A 20,453-nucleotide genomic window follows, 5' to 3' on the forward strand; every position below is an offset into this window, starting at 1 on the left:
CCTGAATGAATCGTCAATAATGATGAGTGAGAAAGTTACAGACACACAAATATCGTACTTGGGTGGGGGGGGCATGTAACTTTCTCACTCATCATTATTCACGATTCATTCAGGATTATCTGTAATCATGGAAGCATCCACATTCATGTAGAAATGTTTAGAAACATATTCTATTCTAATTTACAATAAAGGTGACACCAAAATGATACAATACATTTTTTACCATTAATTTCTATTGGGCACAAAATCATCTGAAACACAACCGAAACAAACAGTAAATGTATCCAACACATTTGTAGAGTCACAAGCTTGATGTTGTCATGGCATGCTATGAATATGGGACCAAATACTTAACTTTTTACTACTTTAATACACATATAAGTGAATTAACCTTAACCCTAACCTTAACCACACTTCTAACCCTAATGCCTAACCCTAACCTTAACCACACTTCTAACCCTAACCTTAAATTAATGTTTTTGTAAATGTTTACAATATAGCCAATTTTGACTTCGCAGCTGGCCTATCTAAGGGGAAATCGCTCTGTTCTGCCTCCGGACAAGACTCATGACAATAAACGTCAACCTGCGCAGGGGTTGAGGAGAAGGAGGAGGGGGTGGAAGATGTTACGTGTTTCTGCTCTAACAACACTTGATTTATTGCATCGTTTGGACTGGCTTGTAGAGGACACATCCTGCTTGGTAGCCACCTTAGAGCATTGTAGTCTGAAAACAAAGGAAGAATAAAATGTATATTTTCTGGACACAGGCAAAATCAATAACTGCTCAATCCTTGAACTTTCCTTGTCTCTCTTCATTTCTGGAATGGAAAGGTCTCGGGACTTCAGGGGAAACTTCGGATGATGTCATCTCGGCGTCGGATTGCCCTGGCCCAGAGAATCAGATCATTTGTTTTTTTTTCAGTTTCAGGCTTGTGACTTTTACAGGCTCTTTAAGTTAATATATTTGCTCTTCTTGATTTCTTATTAATTGCTTATTAATTTCTTATATAGCAACATTCAATTGTTTGTTAACCATTCATAAACTGATACAAAAATAGAAATGATAAAAAACAAAATGATAAAAACGTGCATTTGTCTGAGAACAGGTAATTTACCAATACCCTAAGATGCCTGAAATGTAGGGTATTCTGAAATGTTTTCAATGTATACGGCGGATATAATCTAAAGGCCGTTTTAGCTAAATTGGTAAAGACAAAAGGAATATCAAGAGTTAGCCATTCCTAAGAGCGAGTAAGGTATTTCATAAATCTGTAGGTTAGGAGTGATGTGAGGCAATATGGTAGTTTTTTGCACGAGAGCTTTGTAAATTAACAGAAGGCAATGTTGTCAGAGATGGCCAGCCCACTTTCTGATACAGATCACAGTGATGTGTGCAAAATCGGTGCTATGATAAACAGCATCCAATGGTTTGAAAGAAGTGGCAGGTGTGTTCATATAGATTGTCGCCATAGTCTAGGGCTGACAAGAAAGTAAACTTTCTATGCCATGGATAACACATTTATGTCATCTTTACAAGCAGTACATGAGCAGTGTTATGAAATAACACTTAGTGTTATGAAATTAGGTTACATTAAACCATTTGTCCTACCTAGTGTACTATGTTGCGTTACAGTAGTTGATGTACAGTAATCCAGTTTACTCCCCAGTCTCATGTCTTAAGTTTTGCTCAATTGTATAGGTGTGTGATTTAACAATAAAACCTCACACAAAACATCTCGGAGGCATGCTGTTGCACACACTTAGGCCTACATATGCATGTATTACATTAATTAATAAGTATATGTCTATACTACAATGTTATTTGTAAGTCGCTCTGGATAAGAGCGTCTGCTAAATGACGTAAATGTAATGTAAATGTAATGCTTTCCCACTTGCGGCATATCTATTTCTCCGAATTTTTGGGATGGCAGTAACCAAAACCCTCTAATAAAAAATATTGTATGTAGTTCTAGGCCTACCAACAGTACTGCTTTAATTTCATGTGTTTGGCAAATGCCCAAGAAGACTTGTCTGTACCTGTTGTGTAATTACTCTTCAACTCCTTCAAGGTGATTGTTGTCTTTGCCTGGTTTTTCATCCCCAAAAGCCTTGGCCGCCGTGGCGTTCAATTGTTTTCATCTATGTTGGCGGCATTCCAGGTGCTCTTTTATGACACATGGAGCTGCTCCACTATCAGGCTCCCGATTCTCCTCTTCCTGCCTCTCTTCCTGTTGGTGACTGAGACAAGTCACTCTAATGCAACAGTGATGGTGATTTCGCTCTGCTTATCGGAGCGAGTAAGTACTTAAGCAGATGCTTGTACTTTGATCCAATTTGCTTCCTGAATGTGTGCTTCCTCATGCACAGTAAACAGGTCTAAGTATGCTCTCATTAGTTCAAAGCCAAAGCAAATACTTCACATGATTATTTGCTCCATTTGTTTTGCAAGGCCGGGTTGTACAGTACAATATAGCTGTTAACAGAAGCGAGTTTACACAAATGACAGGTTTACCCCAATGGCATATGACAATTTTAGATACTAATTTGCATTGTAGTATATCAGTGGTAATAATTCAGTGTTGTCAACATTGCTCTGGCGATTAAATATGTAGGCTGGTGGAGGCTACAATGCCTTTGTTAACAGAAGCACATTAACACAAATGACAGGTTTCCCAATGGAAAGCGCCTTTTAAATTTAGGATAATAATTTATTGGTGATAATTCAGCATTGTCAACATTGCTCTTGTGGTTGAATATGAATACAAAACCTATAAGGTTAAAACTGCAGAAGTGAGTGAACAGAAGCGAGTTAAGACACATGACAGGTTTCTCCAATAGAAGGCCTTGTTATAATTGTTAGGATTATTTTTATAATGGGTCCAAGCCCCGTAAGCCTTGTTGCTTACAGAATGGATGATTTGGAGTGATTTAAAAAAAACCCAGGCTTCTTTCTTTTCACTTTGTCATACAGGCCAGTAATGTGGAGTGAATGCAATGTTGTGGATCCCTTTGTATTTTCAGCTATTGTGTTGGCAGCATCATGGTATGGGTATGCTTGTCACCGGCAGGGACTGGGGAGTTTGTTAGGATCAAAATAAATATGAAAGGAGCAAAGCCAAGGTAAAAGGTTAGAGAAAAACCCACCTCCGTTTCTGAAAACCTAACCCTGGGATAGGGTTTTATTTTTCTGCGGGACAATTACACAAAGTGTTATTCAAAAGACACACCAGAATGGCTTTCCAAGAGGTGTTGAGTGTTCCTGATTTGTCTAGTCTCAGTCCTGACTTAAATCTTCTTAAAAAATCAGTGACAAGGTTTAAATGTCACTGTCCATCAATGATCCCGAACCAAATTTACTGAGCCTGAGCAATTTTGACAAAAACGATGGATATTTGTTACCCTAAGAGTTGTGCAAAGTTGGTATAATATTAATGAAAATGATTCACAACTGTAATGTCTGCCAAAGGTGCTTCCAGCAAGTATTAACTCAGGGGGGTGGAGACTTATCCAATTATGATATTTCAGATTTTTCTTAATCTGGAACATTTTCTGTAACTTTTTTTCACATTGAACATGTGGAGTAGGTTGTGCAGATCTGTTGGGATTTTAAAAATATATTTAATCCCTTTTTAGATTACATTTTAAGGCAGCAAAATGTGAAAAAAGTTCAAGGGGGTGTAACTTTCTATAGGCAATGTATCTAGACACATCAATTACACAGTACATGAAATGCAAACACAAAACACGAAAAGTAAAACACAATCATATGAAACAAACACATTCTTCAGTAAAAAGGCCCTCTAACATCCATCTGAATTGCCTTAGAGGCACCAAATTTTTTAAAATATGTAAGGAGAGGCGCAAAAACACTACTCGGTAGAGATTGAAGGGATCTCCAGGATTAGCTATCCCTGAGTCCCGGTCTGGTAATTTATACGTCTGAAGGTTAACTATGAGATAAGGTATGGCAGACGTTTATGCAAGAGGGCTTTAGAGTACAGTACAGTACAGTACAATACAGTACAGTACAGTGCAGTACAGTACAGTACAGTACAGTACAGTACAGTACAGTACAGTACAGTAAAGTTCAGTACAGTACTGTACAGTAGAGCAGAGTAGAGTATAGGATAGGATAGACGTGTATGTTTGGGCCAAATATGCGTCTATGTTTGGGCTCTTGGAGAGTTGGAGCTCCCTGCTGGCTATGCGTTTACTTTACTCTAGAGTAGAGTATAGTATAGCATAGTTCAGTACAGTGGAATACAGTACATTAGAGTTCAGTACAGTACAGTACAGTATAGTAGAGTATAGTTCAGTAGAATGTAGTACACTACAGTATAGGACAGTACAGTATAGTACATTAGAGCACAGCATAGTTGTGTAGAGTACAGTACAATACAGTACATTATAGATAAGTATGTTTGGCCCAAATATGTGTCAATGTTTGGGCTTTTGGAGGGTTGGAGCTCCCTGCTGGCTATCCATCTCAATACTCCATACTTTTTCCTGAAGTGTGCACTTGTCCACTACCCATATGGTGTTCCTCTGTAGCTCAGTTGGTAGAGTATGGCACCACTTAACTCATGTAAGGCTGTTAAACATGTCCAATCACCATCCAGTTGTCCATTTTTCATAAGCCAATCATGTATAGCTTTTGAAAGAAGGACACAGCCAATAGCCTTGCGCCCCTGTATCGTTTAAAAGATGGAGGGGTGTGAAGCTATTGGTTGACTCAGCCAACCAACGTCGCCGGTCAACTAACCACCGACCCTGGCAACAATCATTACGCACACCTGCTCCCCATCATTACGCACACCTGGTCATCATTATCTCCTTGATTACTCCCCCTTTATTTAGCCTTCAGAAGACAGCAGTCACTAGGTAGTATTGTTTCCTCTTATTAAACTCACCTTCTGCACCTGCTTCCTGACTCCCGGCGTATGAAGTTACAGAATACTACCTTAAAATATGGAAGCAGCAGAGGATAAAACCATCTTCCAGATGGTCAATGAACAGGGTCATCTACTCCACCAACACAACGACTGTCACGCGTGCTGTAGGTGGGTGTAGTGGTGGAATCAAACGCAGGACACCGAAGTATAGTCCAACAGACTTTAGTAACTCTCCAACAAGGAAATTACGAGAACACTTGCCCGTAGGCGAAATAACGCACGAAGGTGCACAAAACAAATGCGCACTACACAGGTGCGTAAACACTCCACGCAGTGGAGGGAAGCTCAACCGAGCGAAATAGCGAACATCAGCCCTACACACGACAGACAAAAATCAATAACACACAACACCTGACAAACACAACGAGAACTAAATAGGACACTAATGACCCTAAATGAAAACAGGTGTGACAACAATCAGACAAAAGCAAACGAACATGAAACATACAACGGTGGCAGCTAGTATTCCGGAGACAACGAACGCCGAAGCCTGCCCGAACAAGGGAGAGAGGCAGCCTCGGCCGAAACCGTGACAGTACCCCCCCCTTGACGCGCGGCTCCAGACGTGCGCCGACTCCGGCCTCGGGGACGACCCGGAGGACGCGGAGCAGGGTGCGTCGGGTGCCCACGATGGAATTCCGTCAGGAGAGACGGGTCCAAAATGTCTCTCCTCGGCACCCAGCACCGCTCCTCCGGACCGTACTCCTCCCACTCCACTAGATACTGGAGACCCCCCATCCGACGTCTCGAATCCAAGATGGACCTCACGGAGTACGCCGGTGCCCCCTCGATGTCCAATGGGGGCGGAGGAGTCTCCCTGATCTCACTTTCTTGGAGTGGGCCAGCTACCACCGGCCTGAGAAGGGACACATGGAACGAGGGGTTAATACTTTTATATTCAACAGGTAGCTGTAATTTATAACACACCTCGTTCAACCTTCCCAGGACTTTAAATGGCCCTACAAACCGCCGACCCAGTTTCCGACAGGGCAGGCGGAGGGGCAGGTTCCTGGTAGAGAGCCAGACTCGATCACCAGGTGCGTACACCAGTCCCTCACTGCGGTGGAGATCGGCGCTCGCCTTATGACGTCGGAGGGCCCGCTGCAGGTGGACGTGTGCAGCGTTCCATGTCTCCTCCGAGCGCCTCGCCCACTCATCCACCGCAGGAGCCTCGATATGGCTCTGCTGCCAGGGTGCCAGAACCGGCTGGTAACCTAACACACATTGGAAAGGGGTTAGGTTAGTGGAGGAATGGCGTAGGGAATTCTGGGCCATTTCGGCCCAGGGAATATACCTTGCCCACTCCTCCGGCCGGTCCTGGCAGTATGTTCTAAGAAACCTGCCCACATCCTGGTTTACACGTTCCACCTGCCCATTACTCTCCGGGTGGTAACCCGAGGTGAGGCTCACCGAGACCCCCAACCGCTCCATAAAGGCCCTCCAGACTCTGGAGGTAAATTGGGGACCTCGATCAGACACAATATCCTCGGGTACCCCGTAGTGCCGGAACACATGGGTGAATAGGGCTTCGGCAGTTTGCAGGGCGGTAGGGAAGGCCCGGCATGGGGAGCAAACGACAGGCCTTAGAAAACCGGTCCACAACGACCAGTATAGTGGTATTCCCCTGTGAAGGAGGAAGGTCAGTAAGGAAATCCACCGAGAGGTGGGACCATGGTCGTTGTGGCACGGGCAGGGGTAGTAACTTACCCCTAGGCAGATGTCTAGGCGCCTTACACTGGGCGCACACCGAGCAGGAGGAAACATAAACCCTCACATCCCTTGCCAACGTGGGCCACCAGTACTTGGCACTAAGACAGTGCACTGTCCGGCCGATACCCGGATGACCAGAGGAGGGTGACGTGTGAGCCCAATAGATCAATCGATCCCGAACCTCGAGCGGAACGTACTTCCGACCCTCCGGGCACTGTGGTGGACTAGGGTCGGTGCGTAACGCCCGCTCGAGCTCAGCATCGACCTCCCACACTACCGGTGCCACCAGACACGACTCCGGCAGTATGGGGAGTGGGCTCCACGGACCTCTCCTCCGTGTCATACCGCCGAGACAGCGCATCTGCCTTACCGTTCTGGGACCCAGGGATGTACGTGATCTTAAACGTAAACCGGGTCAAAAACATATTCCATCTAGCCTGCCGAGGGTTTAGCCTCCTCGCTGCCCGGATGTACTCCAGGTTACGGTGGTCCGTCAAAATGAGGAAAGGGTGTTGAGCCCCCTCAAGCCAGTGCCTCCACACCTTTAGGGCCTGTACCACGGCTAACAGCTCCCTGTCCCCTACGTCATAGTTTCGCTCCGCCGGACTGAGCTTCTTGGAATAAAAAGCACAGGGGCGGAGTTTAGGTGGCGCGCCTGATCTTTGTGAAAGCACGGCTCCTATACCGGCCTCAGACGCGTCCACCTCTACCTGAAATGGTAAAGAGGGATCCGGATGCGCCAGCACTGGAGCCGAGGTAAACAGGTCCTTCAGCCTCCCAAATGCCCTGTCCGCCTCGGCAGACCACTGCAGACGCACCGGGCCCCCCTTCAAGAGAGACGTGATGGGAGCTGCCACCTGTCCAAAACCCCGGATAAACCTCCGGTAGTAATTCGCAAACCCCCAAAAACTGCTGCACCTCCTTCACAGTGGTTGGTGTTTGCCAATTACGCACGGCTGACACCCGGTCTACCTCCATCTTCACCCCTGACGCAGACAACTGATACCCCCAAAAAAGGAGACCGACTCCTGGAAAAACAGACACTTCTCTGCCTTAACATACAGGTCGTGCTCCACCAGCCTCCGCAACACTCTGCGCACCAGGGCCACATGCTCGACACGGGTAGGCGAGTACACGAGAATGTCATCTATGTACACCACGACCCCCTGCCCCTGCATGTCCCTGAAGATCTCATCCACGAATGATTGGAAAACTGACGGAGCGTTCATCAACCCGTATGGCATGACAAGATACTCGTAATGGCCCGAGGTGGTACTAAAGGCTGTCTTCCATTCATCGCCCTCCCTGATGCGCACCAAGTTGTATGCGCTCCTGAGATCTAATTTAGTGAAGAAACGCGCCCCATGCAAGGACTCAGTCATGGTCGCAATCAGCGGGAGTGGATAACTGTACTTCACCGTGATCTGATTGAGACCACGGTAATCGATGCATGGGCGCAAACCACCATCCTTCTTCTTCACAAAAAAGAAACTCGAGGATGCAGGGGAAGTGGAAGGCCGTATGTATCCTTGTCTCAGAGATTCGTCTATGTAAGTCTCCATAGCTTTCTTCTCCTCCTGAGACAGAGGATACACATGGCTCCGTGGGAGCGCAGCTCCTGCCTGGAGGTCTATCGCACAATCTCCCTGCCTATGGGGCGGCAACTGCGTTGCCCTCGACTTACTAAACGCAATAGCCAAATCCCCATACTCAGGGGGAACGTGCAATGCGGGCACCTGGTTTGGACTCTCCACCGAGGTAGCCCCCTACGGAAACGCCTAAACATCTACCCACACACTGGGCAGACCACTCCATCAGAGCCCTCTCCTGCCACGAAATAGATGGGTTATGGGTACTCAACCAGGGCATGCCCAGCACCACCGGATACGCAGGAGAGTCAATCAGAAATAGCTGAATCATCTCCTGATGACCCCCTGCGCACACATCCTAAGTGGCGCAGTGACCTCCTGATCAAGCCCGCACCCAACGGACGGCTATCTAGGGCATGAACGGGGAAAGGGACATCAACAGGAAGAAGGGGAATCCCTAAAGCTAAACAAAATTTCTTATCAATAAAATTCCCAGCCGCGCCTGAATCTACCAGCGCCTTATGCTGGGAATGAGGTGCTACCTGTGGAAAACTCACAGGCAAACAGAAATGTGCAATAGAGAGCTCTGGGTGAGTGGGGCGCCTACTCACCTGGAAGGAATCCCCAGTGCGGGACCTGTCGTCCTCTCCCCTAGGAGGCCATCCCCAGCACCTAGCCGCGGTGTGTCCTCCCCGACCACAGTTGGTGCAGGGGATGGACCCCCTAGTAAGCCGACCCCTCCTCTCTCTAGCACCAGCACCCCGAGCTCCATGGGACACGGCTCGGAGGCGCTGGAGGGTGAAATGGACGGACCCCCTCGGAACGTCCGCGGGTAGCTAGTAGGTTATCCAGCCTGATGGACATGTCGACCAACTGGTCGAACGAGAGGCTGGTGTCCCTACAAGCCAGCTCCCGACGGACGTCCTCTCGTAGACTACACCTGTAGTGATCGACGAGCCCGATCATTCCACCCTGCATCTGCCGCTAGAGTACGGAATGCGAGGGCGAACTCTTGCGCACTCCTCCTCCCCTGCCGGAGGAAGACCAGACGCTCCCCGCCGCTCCCTCCGGGGGATGAGTCAAACACCGCCCTGAAGCGGCGGGAGAACTCGTCGTACGTGATGGTGTCCGCGTCGATCCTCCTCCACTCCGCGTTGGCCCATTCCAATGCCTTCCCGGAAAGGCAGGAGATCAGGGCGGACACGCTCTCATGTCCCGAGGGCGCCGGGTGCACGGTGGCCAGGTACAGCTCCACCTGGAGAAGGAATCCCTGACACCCGGCCGCGGTTCCATCGTAGGACCTCGGGAGCGAGAGTCGGACTCCTCGGGGTTCCGGTGCTGGAATGGGCGGACTGGCCGATGGTGCTGGCAGGGAGGGTGGCGGTGGAGGCGTTCCCCAGCCTCGAATGGTGGTGATCACCTCCTGCAGTGCGGTCCCCATCTGCAGGATCTGGTCCCGTTGTTCCCGAACTTGGTCCTCCAGCGTCGTCTGGGCTGCTGCGGCTCCTGCTGATTCCATTTTAAGGTGTGTTATTCTGTCACGCGTGCTGTAGGTGGGTGTAGTGGTGGAATCAAACGCAGGACACCGAAGTATAGTCCAACAGAATTTAGTAACTCTCCAACAAGGAAATTACGAGAACACTTGCCCGTAGGCGAAATAACGCACGAAGGTGCACAAAACAAATGCGCACTACACAGGTGCGTAAACACTCCACGCAGTGGAGGGAAGCTCAACCGAGCGAAATAGCGAACATCAGCCCTACACACGACAGACAAAAATCAATAACACACAACACCTGACAAACACAACGAGAACTAAATAGGACACTAATGACCTTAAATGAAAACAGGTGTGACAACAATCAGACAAAAGCAAACGAACATGAAACATACAACGGTGGCAGCTAGTATTCCGGAGACAACGAACGCCGAAGCCTGCCCGAACAAGGGAGAGAGGCAGCCTCGGCCGAAACCGTGACAACGACCATCTGGCGCAACTGGGTACGGCCATGGAGGAGGTCCTCCGCATTCCCCACCGCCTCGACACCACCAGCGAGACTCTCCATACCCCTATCAGAGGGCCTCCTACCATGGGTCGTCACAGTGAGCCAGTTCCCCAGCCTACCCAGCCGTCCGCCCAGGTCAGCAATTCCTGACTGTCCCTATGACAGTACTCCATCGAAATGCCGTGGCTTCCTACTCCAGTGTTCCCTTTATTTTGCCCATCAGACGGAAGCCCCCACCACCGAGAGGTTGCCACAGTCATTTCCCTGCGTACTGGGCAGGCGTTGGAGTGGGCTACGGCCGTCTGGGAGAGAGGAGAGGAGGAGCTGGGTTCCTATGAGAGGTTCATGGCTCTGTTCAGGGTGGTCATTGATATGATGTTTTTATGGTGTAATGATGTCATGTCATAGTAGTGTGAGGACAGAGGAGGAGTTAAGAGATGAGTGGTTTGGGGCCATGAAGTCTACATTCCATTATGTCAAAGGAGATTAGTGATGTTTAGGATAGCATGAGTGATGTTTAGGATACTGACTTGGGGTAAAAAGTGATGAACATCAAAGACAGGGAGTGCCCATGGAGACTTGCCAGATGTATGCCAGGAAGATGGTAATAAAGGCTATATAAGATAGAGTGTCTTCTTTGTTCAAGTGAGTTCAACTGACGAAGGGCACAGCCATGTCCGTTTGTTAGATGAACCCACAAGCTCGTGATTCAATAAATACTTGTTATGAAATCTCCACAGAATGTCTAAGTATATTCTTGCATCGTGAACTTCTCAATACCAGAAACTCATCATAACAGTCATCGACCATCCTCCCGAGGGCACAGAGGGAGGTGAGCGACTTCTCCAACTCCAGCAGTGTGCCCAGACCGCTGCGGAGTACGCCCTCACCTTTCGGACTGTGGCAGCCTCCAGCGGATGGAATGAGCCGGCGCTCCGCACTCTATTCCGGAGAGGACTGCGCGAAGAGGTCCAGACAGAGTTGGCGTGTCGGGATGACAATCTATCCTTGGACACACTCATCGCGATGGCCATCCATCTGGGTAGCCTTCTTCAGGAGTGGTGGTGCCCAAATCCCCACTCGCCTCCCCCCTTTGGTCGTCCTGAGACAGAGGGATCACTGTGGGATCTTTGCACCAGGAGAGCCTTCCCTTCCTCATCATCACCGCACCAGTACACAAAGTCATCCTCAGCCTCCCATGGCTCCAACGTCATAATCCCACCATCTCCCGGTCGAGGATGGAAATGACCGACTGGTCACCCGTATGCCGGAGAACCTGCTTTCCCTTGCCCTGCAGTTCCACGTCGGTTGAGAGTCCTTTGGTTGCCCCCCAGGAGGTGTTCTCCAAGGTGTTCTCCAAGAACCAAGCCACATGTCTCCCTCCTCATCGCCCCTGGGACTGTGCCATCGACCTGCTAGAAGGCTCTGCACCGCCGCGCAGCCGCGTCTACCCTCTGTCGGTGGCTGAGACCGAGGCCATGGAGAAGTACATCGAGGCGGTTCTCCAGCAGGGTTTTGTCCGCTTCTGCATCCCCAGGCTTCTTCTTCGTTACCAAGAAGGATGGGGGTCTGCGTCCCTGCATCTATTACCTCTAAATACCGTTACCCTCTTCCGTTGGTACCAGCCTCCATCAAACAACTTTGCGGGGCCCATTGTTTTACGAAGCTGGACCTGCGGAGTGCCTACAATCTTATCCGCATCCGAGAGGGGGTAGAGTGGAAAACGTCCTTCAGAACAACGTCTGGGCACTACGAGTACTTGGTGATGCCTTGTGGACTAGCCAATGCTCCGTCAGTGTTTCAGGCGTTCGTGAACGAGGTGTTCCGGACATGATTGGGCGCCAGGTGGTCGTGTATATTGACGACATCCTGGTCTACTCGGCCACCTTGGAAGATCACATTGCTCACGTCCGAGTAGTCCTGTGACACCTTCTGGAGAACCACCTTTATGTTAAAGCGGAGTACCAGTTCCATCAGGTCGAGGTCTCCTCCTTGGGATATCGGATCAGCCTGCAGGGGGTGAGCATGGATGAAAGGAAGGTCGACGCAGTCAGGTCATGGCCAGTCCCAACCACCATAAAGAGGCTCCAACGGTTTCTGGGGTTTGCCAACTTCTACCGCCGATTCATTAAGAACTTGAGCTCCATCGCCTCCGAGTATTAAAACTCATGGTACGCTGATTCAGTGCTCTCGTCTGCATAAAAAAAAAAATCTATCCAGGTTGGATGTGAGAGGAGAGATGAAGTGCGCACTGTCGACCACACCCCCTGACTTTGAGAAGCTCCGACGCAACATGCATCAAGCACACGAAATCTCATTAGTGGTGGTGAGATAAGATAAATTATGTCAGACTTATTTGTAATTCACTGTCATAGCCCCACATTCAAAGTATATGATGGTGAGTTGAGAATACAATCAGAAATACTGTTAGAATGTTTTGCAATGGACTGCCATAGCCCCAGTTAAAAAAGTAAACATTGGCTATAAATTACATGAATTTATTTTAACATAGTTGGGGTTGCGAGAATTTTCAGATATCAAAATGGGGTCGTGGGCCAAAAAGGTTTGGGAACCCCTGGTCTAAAGTTGACTATTTTGCCATGATGCTTGATTAGCCTACTAATTTCCCAATAACACCATGTATTCTTGTAGGCTGACTGTTTTAGCCTAGTTTGCTAATTGTTCTTGTGGTAGTGTGATACATTCATCCTGTTGGTTTCACATTTCTAAAAAGACCCTTAAGCCCCATAAGGGAGTGTATGTCCCGCTTGCGGACATTGTCCACCACAGGGGTTACCTGCTGATGTTACGGTCCGGCACTGCTGTTCCTGTCCCCGCTTGTTTTCCTTTTCCCTTTTTTCCCTGTGTGTGTTGTCTGTGTCTGTCTCCTCCCGCTGTGCAGCCCAGTCAGAGGATCTAGGTCAGGGGGCGTGGCCATTCTCTCTCCTGCTCAGTTACATCCAGCTGCAGCTCATTGTCACCAATCAACCAGCAGTTATCTACCCGGGCTGGCCACCTCTCCAGCGCCAGTTCGTTCCTACACCACCTGTGATCCCGTCTGTTCCTGCTGCCTGCCTGCCTGCCACTCCCACGCTGCAACCTGCTCATCTGTGGTCTGATATCCTCGTCATCCAGCTCTCAGTGCTACTGGCTCTCCACCCCACTCAGCTCCTACCCCGGTCTGAAGCTGCTCCACCCTGAACTGCTTCTCTCTGCCAAAACACGCTGAATAAACAACATCTTAATTCACCCTCTTTGTCCGTGTGTCCGTCTCTGCGCCTGAGTCCCCACCTAGCCTAACAGCTGATGCGGGCAACAGGCCAGTTTCGAGGCAGAAGAGGTATGTGGTATGACCTCTTTCAGAAGGTATGTATTATGTATGACGAGATAACGGCAAAACATGCATAGGCCATTGACATTGAACTTTGTGTTCATCTAGAAAACATACTGTATTACTAGAAATACTTGTCATTATATGTAGGCCTTTACTAATAATGAACAGCAACTTTATTATAATATTGGCCATCAAATTGCCATTACATATTGTAACAAAGAGAGTATACGCAGTGTCAAAGTCCCAAGCTGTGATCTTGTCAAGCAATCACAACAGGTTAAGGAAAGTTCCAGAGAGAGCCAGAGTTCATGAAATTTTTACATTTTAGCAGACGCTTACTGAAGGGCACAGACAGATTTTTCACCTAGTCAGCTAGGTTATTCAAACCTGTGACCTTTTGGTTACTGGCCCAACACTCTTAATCGCTAGGCTACCTGCTGCCCTTGCTACTACTGCTGCCTTGACTCCCTGTTTTGGGTGTGGGGGATGGGTAGTGGGGTGAGCTGCTTGAGAGTGCTGTCAGATCGTGAAGTCACCAGCAGGGGACTTCCTAACACAGGCCTCCTTATGTATTGTTACAGATATAGAATTGTCCAATGCAGGTCTGTGGACAACTCTGCTCGGGGGGCTTCAGATATGTATCTGTGGATTTCACCCCCAGGATGTAAAATTAATATAGCTTAAAACAAGATGTATTCTTTTTTCTGATTTACTGAAATGAGATACCATACTCTAATGTTGTCTCTGTATTTCACCCCCTATATTTTATTTGACCTGCTGGGCCAGCACCTACAACTCCGCCAGCATCTGCTGTTCAGACTGCATTGAACTTCTCAATGGTAAATATTACATTTTTTGTCACATTATTTTTACTCAATTACTATGGCTCTGCTGCATTGATAGAACACTGATTCAGATAATCCTTTTAACAGGTGACTTGGTTTCATCCTCTGTTCATTGTGACTATTACGTTTTTTCTATCTTTTGCAGTTCAATAAGCAAAGCTTAACTTGGCAAGGAAGCCTGCTCAGGTAAATAAAATACAGGCTAACCTGTCAAAAGCTTGGTTTGTATTGATCTGTTTTTATAACAGTATAACCTTCAATAATCCTAATGTAACCACATATTTTTTACAGACACAACATGTCCATAGCCCAGCCAAGTTGTCTACAGCCTTTGTGATTGCCCCCACCCTTGCATTGGCCTCTGTGAGTGCCTCAACCATTCCTCTGGCCTCTGTGAGTGCCCCCAGCCCTACACTGCGTCTATGAGTGCCCCAGTGTGCGCCGCTGTCTGTGAGTGGCATTTTACCTACTACATCCTGCACTGTTGTCATTTTATAACTAATACCTAGAACTTATGTGACCGGTGTAGATTGCCTCTGGTTGTGTTTTGTTCGGTTTATGACCAATGGATCAGAGTTGGTGTTGATCTCCTTTTCTCTGATAATGAGAGGAAAGACTTCCATGAACAAATACTGTGCTGCCCTAATACGCCAAACTCCTTTCTTCCACATGGGTACAGTAGACAGGGAAAGAATAACAATATAATGCAATGTACAGTATAAAATGTAGCTAACGTACAGTATAGCCTATAGGCCTAGGCTAGCCAACTTTTTCAATAACAGCCAGGTGTTACGTACAGGACAGTACATGACGTGCACTTGCAAACTAACAGTTAAATGTCGTCAACGTAAGTTGACAAACAAAAACACATGACATACAGTACCTGAACAAATGCTGTCCTGCCCTAATACACCAAACTCCTCTGCAAAGTACAAATTAACAAAGAAAGGGGACATGAATAGCCATGCTAGCTCAATGACAACACGTAGCCTGCAGTAGAAAGTACAGTTGTTAGCTAGCATTTACAACATTCACAAATCAACAGATAAAACGTTCGTAAATGACTGCAATACATGAATATCCCAATATATTGGTGGGAGACCATTGCAGAACACTGTCAGTGACCATATAAAGTCATTATAAGTGATACGATTGATTATGATTTAATTTGACAATTTTTCAGTAACCTACCACCCCAAGCCCCCCCCACTCCCCCCCCCCAAAAAAAAAAAAAAAAAAAAAAAAGGTTAAGAGAGAATAGAGATTCATCAGGTCTCAGAGCTCCCTATAGAACATTTTTGACAGCAACGGGGGAGTTGATGAGCGTTCTCCAGCATGCTGGTGGGATAGACTGACTATATTTCTTGCACAGGGCCAATTACAGTTCTCCATGTTAACATGATGTCGTGGTATGTGACGTTCTGAACATCAATGATGACATGTGGAGAGGCATCTTTTCTCAGCTTTACTAGAGTCTCACAGAACTCAAGTCCTTCTGCCCACTGAGGGTTTACATCAGGCTCAAAGATCAGTGTGGTGTCCTCTCTAACGGGCTTTGACTGCACCTGACATTGAACCTGAACAGAGGTCCGTTTTGGTATATTGATCTTCTCTTTTGTAGTTTTCACCAGGTACTCGTATGACTTTTCAGCACTCACTAGCTCTATGAAAGCTTGGACATTGTTTTTCTTTACGCTAGGAAAGGCCATTCTCACTGTCTCATTTAACTGCTCTGTGCATGTGCTTCCTGACTGTTCACTGTTGACGATTTGCTCAATCACATTAAAGCTAATAATGGGATGAGATAGATTTCTGCCCTTCATCACAAGGACAAGGATGACTAGTTATTTAATGTCAGTTGCCTCTGAGGCCAGTTTGAAAGTAATTTCTATCCAACCTACATAAGGCATGTTCATTCCATTGGCAGCTACTATCTGTAGTGAGTCAGGTGTGTCAATTATATCTGAAACATTTCTCAGCCTAACACCAGGTACGTTTTCATCTTTCCATAGTTCATCAAGGCACTGTTTTCCTACTAAGGTAGTTACAGTAGAAGGCGGGTTTACCTTAGAAGAAACCTACACTCGTCTTCATACAGGAGTACGGTCTCTGTGTGCAGTTCTTTCGGTGTTCAGCCCAGTGTTCATTTTGACATTCTCTCGAACAGTAGAGTGTTTTCTTACAGGAAGAGCACTGTTTTAGTCCATGTCACTTTTCTCTCATTGCACAGGTTGTACAGTGTTGGGATGTCTCTGTGTGACTGGTTACTCCCTGTCCCACAGTGGCAACCTGTCTTCGTTTACAGGAACCTCTCTGGTTGGCCTTGTTCCTCTAAACCAGCAAGCAGCCTGAAAGGAAGTGGTCACTGCTCCCACATCTGTAGCAGTGCTGGCAGTACTCCTCTGATCTGCTCTGTTGACAGTGGAAGCACCTTCTCATACGGGCACGGTTTGGGGGTGCAAAGTATCGCTGTGGTGCATATCTCTGCTGGAACTGTGCTACTTCTCTCACCTGTTGATGGAACTGGACGGTTTCTCTCATCCGTCCTAGGCCACGAGCTGGCCAGTGCTATTACGTGGGCCTTGTGCTTGATAATTGTCATGTCATCCTGCTCTCAGCTTGGTGGTGTGGGGATATTGCTGTGGTATAAACACAGGTCGTTGAATGGATTCTCTGATTTGTGAGACTTTAGCACTCACGTTTTTTAACACTATCACATCAGAACTTTATTCATTTATCTCTGATACCAGGTCAGGGGGAAGATTATTTTCAATAGGGGCCTCATTAGTCTGTGCTGATTGGACAGGGGCGGGCCGCTGTGGCATAGCCATTTTCCTTTTGTTCTGTTTCTCTGTCTCATTAGCACATGCAGTGTTCAGTTTCTCTAGAAGCAGCTCACTGTAGTTTTTGTGTCTAAGAGATATGGCTGCATGTACGTTCTTATGTTGTCATTTTGTAGACCAGTCAGGACAGCATGCATAAACATGCTCTGGACCAGTGCTGGGTCATACTTAAGACCAGACACTGCTTTCTGTGAGGCAAACAGCATTTTATGTCTCAGATGCAAGGAACAGATTAGGACGTTTTTGGGGGTCTCATTGCTGCTTTGTACTTTTGATGTGAGTTGGCTAAACAGTTCTGTTGCACCCTTCTCTTGGTAGTGAGACCACAGTATTCTCTTCAGTGTGGGTAGAGTAAACTCTGACTTCCCTTCCAGATAGCTCCGCATTTGCAGCCCTGGTGCAATAGCTCTTACCACTGCATCCACTATTTCTATCTCTGGATAGCCTTTATTCACTCCATTTTCGATTTGGTGAGCAAGGCAGGAGAACATGAGTCTGTCTTTTTGGCCTGGTTCACCTATTTGACCGGATATCTTAAACTCTTTGCGCCATACTGTGGCGTGTCCCTGCATTTGCACTGTGTTTTGAGGAGGGGGCGGGGCCTTGTTTGTGTCAGTGTCTTTTCCATTTTTGTTAACAAGCTCCTCTGAATCTCACTTTCCTTAATTGCTCTAGCTCTGTACTTTTTCATGTTCTTCAGTTGTATTCGCTTTGTCCGTTGAGAACGTCACTAGCCTCCTGCATCTCATTTATAATATTATGTCTTTAAGGTTCAACAGTTCAGACATACCATCATCCTCTGGATCTTTTACTTCTTCCTGTTCAAGATATTTTATAACACGTGAAACAAGGCTCATGCACGTTTTAAAAGTTAGATTCTCTTGATATGGTCCTGATATTTTCAAAAAGTCACTTATTTCAATGAGATTGTCTTTAGTCAGTTTATACAATGCTCCTTTCACTTACATTTTACATTTTAGTCATTTAGCAGACACTCTTATCCAGAGCGACTTACAGTTAGTGAGTGCATACATTTTTCATACTGGCCCCCCGTGGGAAACGAACCCACAACCCTGGCGTTGCAAGCGCCATGCTCTATCAACTGAGTTACAGGGGACCCTTCTATTTGCATATCCTCTAATGCTGATTCCATTTTACTAGCAAAAAAGTTGACAACAATTTTAATGAAGGTTCTCTTTTACTGAATGGACCTTGCTGCTCCCTGTTGTTCACTCTGACCTCAGTTTGCACGCACTCCTTTTCCAGTTTCTGTCGAACCTCCACCGTAGCTGTCTGTCACACTGTCGTCTGCCTGAGTTGATTTTGAAGATTAATGTCGGTTGAGGGTCTTCCTATCTCATGGAGTCGATCTTAGGTGCATTCATCTTAACAGAGCCTCCAAAATGTTATACACCTGAAAGGGGGAAATATAGAAATAAATCACACGGAGATGTTGCTTCACCTTTAAGTCACTTTTAATGAGTGTTTTTCATATCAAATCATCAACCAATTACGTTTCCGAAAAGTTTTCCATTGTTCCCATTCACCCACACACGCAGGGGCTGTGTGCCTGGTCTTTCTCAGGCACGGTCTGATCACGAAGTCACCTCGTGCAAGTGAGCAGCCTTCTAGCAAGCTAACTAGCAAAACGGCTAATTTACAAGTTGTCTAAACATACAGTACAAGTAACACATTTATATTGTTTTAAACATGTTTGCTACTGGCTAAATAACACACAGTAACATCTGTAACATTCTGACATGAACAAATACATTCAAAATCGCATTCATACCTGAAAGGGGGAAATAAATCACACAGAGATGTAGCTTCGGCTTCAAGTCACTTGCAATGAGTGAGCTGGGAATCCCGGTGCACCCCTATAGGAATCCCTAGGTATAACCAATCAAACTCAGATCAGACATCAATAGAGCACACAGATTGTATCATAAACATTTAGATACATGACTAGCATATGACTTACTGGTACACATTTTAATTCTGTGTTATTATTTTGTTATTATTAAGGCACTTTTAATTTTATCATAGTAGCTAGCTGCTGTCAGTTTGGCTAAACACAAGGTCAGCGCAGGCTTTAGCCTACACATTGTCGTGACGTTACTTGCATTAATGTCATGACTGTTATTTATCGAATCAACTAACTATGTTTAATTGTCACTCGATTAAATTAATATTGCAACAATTAACTCATTAGGAATTTGGGGCACCACGGAAGAAGTTGTTTAACGAGTTACCATCTCCTGAATTAAACTCTTAGAAGATATATATATATATATATATATATGTTATATATCGATAACAGTCACTTATTAAATCATTACCTCATCCGTCTCATTCTGAACGTTGCATAATCCTTGAACCTGCAAGAACCCTAACCTTATTGATGAATCAGCAATACACAAATCGGCTTAATTATTTATTTACTAACTAACTAAATGATAACACAGAATACAAACACACACGGTATAGGTTATTGATTACTAACGTAATACAATGAAAACAGGTCCCTAGTGGACTGGACTAACAATAGCATGACTGCTTGGTTAGGGGAAGGAGGGGTCAATAGAAAGAGAGTGAAAGCGAGAGACAGAGATTCAACTTATTGTTGTTTCATTTGGAAACCATCGCTCATTCGTATAAAAAATGCAATGGATATTTACGCGTAGCTGTCCTTGATCGTCGTCTCTCTGTTGAACCACTTTCTCAAAAAGGAAAAAATCCCACTTCGGTGAGTCTCTGCTTTTCTTCGATTTGAGTTTTCGTTAGAGTAGACACTTCAGATGTACCAACGGTTGTCTGAGAGAGATTGTCTGACAGCTCCACACTTCCTGGTCTAAAGGTTTTGTTTTTCAAGGCTTTTTATGCCCTCTGGGTAAAAGGGGCGTTCCATCATGATGACACAATCTCTGATGTTACTCGGGGCATGGCTAGTCACTGTGCATAGTTTATATGAAAAATTATAATCTCATTAGAAGACTAAAATCACATTCCTATCTTCACAAAAGTATTCTCATACTTAATCATATATTTTATACAACAATTAGATGCAAATCTGACAGATAGAATGTGTACACTTTCAGAGATACAGTTATTTAGTAATACCATCCTTAATGACATCACAAAACAATAAACAATATGACATAATTATTCTTTAG

General features: G+C 46.2%; 1 long non-coding RNA gene across 1 annotated transcript; it reads right to left on the reverse strand.

Moving 5' to 3' along the window:
• Positions 1 to 18,311: 18,311 nt before the first annotated feature.
• On the reverse strand, positions 18,312 to 20,138 carry LOC121555842. The gene is made up of 3 exons (XR_005998009.2): positions 19,959 to 20,138; positions 19,073 to 19,169; positions 18,312 to 18,694 (listed from the first exon to the last, which is right to left on the reverse strand). It is a non-coding gene; the product is annotated as an uncharacterized LOC121555842 (long non-coding RNA).
• Between the last annotated feature and the right edge of the window lie 315 nt (positions 20,139 to 20,453).

Source organism: Coregonus clupeaformis, chromosome 40, assembly GCF_020615455.1.
Source record: "Coregonus clupeaformis isolate EN_2021a chromosome 40, ASM2061545v1, whole genome shotgun sequence".
Taxonomy (NCBI): domain Eukaryota; kingdom Metazoa; phylum Chordata; class Actinopteri; order Salmoniformes; family Salmonidae; genus Coregonus; species Coregonus clupeaformis.